At 50.4% G+C, this 5,650-nt stretch overlaps 1 long non-coding RNA gene across 1 annotated transcript in view; it reads left to right on the forward strand.

The window, feature by feature from the left end:
• Positions 1-484: 484 nt before the first annotated feature.
• The window catches only part of LOC105876186 (uncharacterized), a 7,464-nt gene continuing 2,298 nt past the window's right edge, over positions 485-5,650 (forward strand). Inside the window, exons 1-3 of the long non-coding RNA XR_001156302.3 lie at positions 485-1,193; positions 1,652-1,752; positions 4,210-5,650. The exon at positions 4,210-5,650 is cut by the window's right edge and continues 2,298 nt beyond it. This is a non-coding gene — a long non-coding RNA (uncharacterized LOC105876186). The remainder of the gene's footprint in view (positions 1,194-1,651; positions 1,753-4,209) is intronic.

Here is a 5,650-nt window from a genome sequence, read left to right on the forward strand (position 1 = left end):
TCTGATGACAAAACCATTTATTAGTGTGAACTTTCAGACTTTGGACAGGTTTTCAAGTACAGTAAGAGTTTGCTAGTAATAAAATCCAAAAGACTTTTTCTCAAAAAAAAGAGAAAAATGAAAATAACCAAGATGAAATTTGATTATTTGTTATTTCCAATATATGTTAGGGATGCAGATATATTCTAGTTGATTAAGTGTCAGAAGAAGCTGTAGGTTAAGGTGTTATTGGAAACAGCCCCACTGCACTGAGCCACTTTGAGGGCAGAAGATTGCTGTGGGTCAGCTCACTCCCATGGCGCTGCTACCTCTCCGGGCTTCTCAAACACAGTGGCCATTGTTACCACGGCTAATTATTAGTCTGCTCCAGCAGAATTTGTGTTGATGTTACAAAGACTGTTTACGCTACACAAGCTCTTTATTCATGTAATAATTAAAACATATTTGTCTTAAGTATTTCGCAAGTGTTCTCTTTGGATAATGCTGGCAAGATTAAGTAATAGGTTCTTGCTCACATTATTGCTCAAGAACATCAAACGTGATGGATTGATTTGATATAACATGTATGCCCTTGGCTCCTATCATCTTTAGGCTTTTGCTTTTCTTACGTATCAAATAATTTTATTGTGGTGCTGTGTCTATTGTTTCTAACACAAATGCCAGGAACCACTTCAGTAAAATATTTGATTGTGATTTTAATGGAGAGTTTATATAATGATCAAGAGTAACACATGCAAGCCGGCCAAACATCGTCCAGAAATCAGGGACTTCAAAGAGTCTTCCTTTTAGAACTCTAAAGGAACTGAAATTTATGTTTTTCCATATCGTCCAGCTTACTCATTGGCAATAAGTAACTGTTGGCAAGAAGCACGCATCACATGGTCCCGTTCCTGCCTCAGAAAGGTCAGCAGGAGGCCTGGACACTGGCCTGTGCTCAGCTGTGTGCCCTGGTCCTACGACACGTGGTTCAGAGTGCGTTTCGCAATGTTACGTGGCTGATTAATGGTCACTTGCACAAGAAGTTTTTCATTACCCTTACTGCAAACATCCTGGGAATGATTAACTTTGTGACATAACTCTCATCACACAAAGATGAGAGATTCGAACAGAGCTTCAAAATTATGTACTTCAGAAATAACCAAATGTGTTTGGGCTTCTTAATGTGTGCGGGATTAACAACTGTTTTAAAGCCAGTGAGTGAAATAGAGAAACCTCTTTGGGATTTTTCTTTTTTTCTTTCTTTCTCTCTCTCTTTCTTTCTTTCTTTCTTTCTTTCTTTCTTTCTTTCTTTCTTTCTTTCTTTCTTTCTTTCTTTCTTTCTTTCCTTTCTTTCTTTCTTTCTTTCTTTCTTTCTTTCTTTCTTTCTTTCTTCTTTCTTTCTTCTTTCTTTCTTTCGGGTTTCAATGTGAGATTGGTTCATGTGTGAACACTATTCTACCATATTGTAATTTTATCTTTCCATATTCTAGTTTGTTGTTGAAAATGTCAGATCCATTTTATAGCACTCCATCTTATGAGCCAAATATTGAGTATACAGTTGCTTTTTTACCAAACATTTTCAGAGCTACAAAGATATGAGTCACATATTCCCACACATGATGGAAAGTTGTGGTGATACTTGTTATTGGGTTCATTCTGCATTTTCTTATAGATTTTCGAATCTTATCAATCGAGTGTGGTATGAAATGCTGGAAGCATGTAGACCCTGCATTGTGAGTAGAAGAAACTCGACCTAAGCACCTCAGGAGAAAGGTAACTTCATTGACTCTCAGGCCTGAGCTGTGGAAGGACAGGGGAGGGACATCCTCAGGGACAAGGGTGCCAGGGTCACAGGGCTGCAGGGACACCTCCCACTTCTCCTCACACACGGGGTCTGGTGGGTAGCCGCATTCTTCGTGCCTGTCCCTGCAGACCAGCTCGCCCACGGGCAGCTCCCAGACACGCACCTCACTGCCAGGAAAGGAGGGTCCTCTCTTTACTCCCAACTCAGAAACTCCCAGGAGAGGCCTCCGACGGGCCTGGATAGGATCATATGCCTCCCTGTGGCCAGGGAGGTGGCACCCTACGATGGGAGGACGGGGCCTCCTCACGAGAAGAGAGGGCTGCTGTCCTGGCCTCCAAAATCAAAGCAGCCGCTGAGAGCCAACTTGACCACATCAGCCATCCTTTCCCCAAGACACCCCTCTTGCCTTAAGGCATGTCGTCTGCCTGCTCAGTAAGACGCCCAGGGTTCCACCCAGCACCTGTGCCAGCTCTGAGTGCAGGTCTAGGTCACATCGCTCCTCTCCGGGCCACTGGCTACCTCCCTGGGAGGAGGTAGCCAGTGGCCTCAGTGCTGTTAAGTCCCCTCGCACCATGTTCCCAGTGACCCAGGGGACCTCTTGCAAATGGGGAAGACCACGTCCCGGGTTCCCGTCGATGCCGTGTTCCACACGCCGGGATGGAACCTGACCCAGCCAGCAGCTCTCAGACATCCGCTTGTTGACCCGGTTCCCTGGCAGCCCCTTGACCCCTTAGCTAGGCCCGAGGCCAAGGTTCTTAGGTTCTTGCTGCAGGAACAGTGGGGAGAACTTCCCACCCGGAGTCTTTACCCCTTCCTGGTTCATGCACCACCTCATTTTTGTTTGTGCAATTTTAGAGGGTCCTGGAGGTCGTCACTGGCTGAGAACAGACCTTACACCTTGCTTGGCTTTCCATAGGTTTAATGCAGAGAAGGAGCCCTTTGTCTGACAGCCATAACGAGATTCTTGCCGAATTACAGTGCTGCGTCTGGGTCGTGCGGATCTGCCCCGGCAGCTGCCTCTGGACCCTGCCTGTCTCTAGCCCGCAGCTGACGGCGACCGGCGGCCTCAGAGCAGCAGCAAGTGCAGGGCTTTGGAGAGGGGCTGTGGCCTGCGCCAGCTACGGCCCCACCACAGGGACCTGGGCCAGCAACTGGGGCAGCAGCAGGGGCCACTGCCAGGGAAGTGGGTGGTGTGGAGACAGGGCATGGAGAAGGCACCAAGGCCTGTGTCAGAACTCTGCAGGGGACAATTAACCCTTTGCACTCGGATGTCGAGTGTGACTCCACACGGCTGGCATCCGTAGTAGGTCGTATGTTGAGCCACACTCGACATGTAGTTTCACCACGGGGGAAGGGGGATTTTTGTCTGTTTTTCCAGTATCTTTTCTTGTTTTCATTAGCATGAAAGTAAAATGTAAAATGCAAATGCAGAGATGGCACACTAACTTCCAGGAGTAGATTATTATCCACTGACTTAGAGCGATGTTTAGATGGAAAGCTCCATATAATCACACCTCACCCTAACAAAAAGCACAAAGACTGTGTTGTTTGTTCAACAGAAAAATCAAAGGAGGAAGAAGAGAGATGATTTATATTTGCAAAATATGTGAATGTAAACCAGGTCTTCATGTGGGTGAATATTTCAAAAAATATCACACCATGAAACATTATAGAGATTAGAATTACTATTTGAAAGTATCAATAATTTGAAATATAAAATTCCAAATAAATATGTTGTATGAAAAGAAACGCCAGTTTTTTATTCTGCCGCGCTTTGTAAAATCTGGGGCATTTAAAATATTAAATCCCAAGTAGAATAAAGGAATCGAGAAAAAAGCGAGTGCAAAGAGTTAACACTGCTAGAGCTTGAGCTAAGAGGAGGCGACTCCAGGCCTGGCCAGTTTCAGGGGCGCTGGTCTGCAGTCTGAGGCGCTTCCGGAGCTCAGTCTCCTGTCGTCCTCTCCCTTGCCGGCCGCTTCCCCGCGGAGAGGGTCGCCTGCCGCCCCAGTGGCCCAGCCTCCTACGCGAGAGCAGGGGCTCCTACTGTCACCTGCCTGGAGGTGTCTGTGGAGGCTGAAGGCCCTTGGCGGGGATAGGGGCAGCAGAGGGTGCAGGAGACGCCTGCCACGCTGGGTTTTAACTGCAGCAGACAGCCGTGCGGCGTGCTGTGGGCCTGCGTCTCCAGGGTGTTAGGCACGCCTTTGCCGCCGCGCAGTGGGCCCGACACCCAGCGTGCAGCCTGTGGTCCCAGCGACCCACTCAGTGGTTGCAGCTCTCCAAATCCCTGTTGCCACCAGCTGAGTAAATATGCCCGGCCAGGCAGGGCCTGTTCTCCCGCCACTGTGATCATTGTGTGTTTAATGAAGTATGTCCACTATAAGTCGTCACTTCATTCATGTTGGCTATTTGTCATTTTGTTTTCTCAGAAGATGGTAAAAGCCCAGTCACACTCATGCTGGGCTCCTCAAGGCATCTCCGTGCTCACACTCAGAGAAGCGGGAGCCCTGCTTCCTGCCGCGGGCGCAGTCCTGCCAGCCGCTGCCCCAAGCCGATCCGGCCACACCAGTGGGCTTTTCCTGAACGGCATGGCCCGTTTCCGAAACGCAGCGTCTAAGGAAGAGAACACTTGGCTTGCTTTCTCCTGAACAGTCTCTGTGACAGCCCGGTGAGTGTGAGCAGTCAGCCTGCGGCTGCACGTTCTCCTCGCAGAGCACAGAGAAGGGCGGAGGGGGACCATCGGCCTCCTCCCCCTAGGCCCTGCACTCGCGCTCCTCCTTCCAAGAACAGGCTCCGTAAAACCTCCTTTGTTGGTGCTCTCGATTGCTCCACGTGACGGCAGTGGCGCACAGCAGTACTGCTGTCACTCTCCTTCCGCTTCTCTGGGAAAGCTTTGATGTTCTCTGCTCGGCCTCCGTGCTGGGGCAGCGTGTGCTTGCAAGCCAGAGGCGCCTCGGACCCTGGTGCCTTCTCCCGTCAGGTGGTTGAACACTGGATTGAACCAGCTCCCGGGGACCTGCTGTGCCTGCGCGCCAGCCCCTCCAGGGAGCGGCCAGCACCCTGCTCCGTGCTGCGCGGGAGCTGACGCCGCTGCTTCCTGGAGCCGACGCGCCCGGGCTGCGCTGGCGTTCCAGAGCTCCTCTGCGGGTCACAAACCCCGGGTCGTAATTGCACTTAGCGTTTTTTTCCTAGCGCTGGCTTCCCGAAGAAGGACGTTTTGTGTATTGGGTGTGTGTTTGAGATCTCCTTTTGGCAATTATTTTGGAAATGTTCAGAGGCCAAAAATAGTGACAAGCTAGGCTTCCTTGCTGGCTCCGTGTGGTCCCGAGGGCTGTGGCACACGGGGCTCTGCTGAGAAGCGAGACTGACCACCACGCGCAGCGCTCCCGAGACCCTGCCCGGCACTGCCCTGCGAGGAGGTGCTGGCAGGGACAGCAATCATCTAGGCTGTAAAACCCTAATGCCCATCGCTAGCAGCTTAATCTACACGCCTCCTTGCAGAAGTCTTTTGACCTGTACGGGAAAAATGGTATTTAAAATCTGGGTTAGTCAAGAGGGTGGAGTGAGCTAAGTTTAGTGGAGGCTAAAAATAGTCCCAGCTGCAGCCTTGGGGCTGGGCCCTCTCCTCCCCCATCCCCGAGCCGCGCCCTCGGAGGCCTGTGCGTAATTCTAGCCAGCCTGCAAATGTCATTTCTAGGATTGTCCCAGCTGGTTACTCATATGTCAGATCCCACTCTCCTGTGCTTCACGCAGCGGCTGCATTTCCATAGAAAGGTGAGTCACACCAGGGCTGGAAAGCAGGGAGGGCGCCATCAACCGGAAGAAGGAGGTGGGGACGGAGCCTTTTATAGCTCTCTGGGCGGCCTCTCC

The sequence above is a fragment of the Microcebus murinus genome, chromosome 12 (genome assembly GCF_040939455.1).
Source record: "Microcebus murinus isolate Inina chromosome 12, M.murinus_Inina_mat1.0, whole genome shotgun sequence".
Lineage (NCBI taxonomy): Eukaryota > Metazoa > Chordata > Mammalia > Primates > Cheirogaleidae > Microcebus > Microcebus murinus.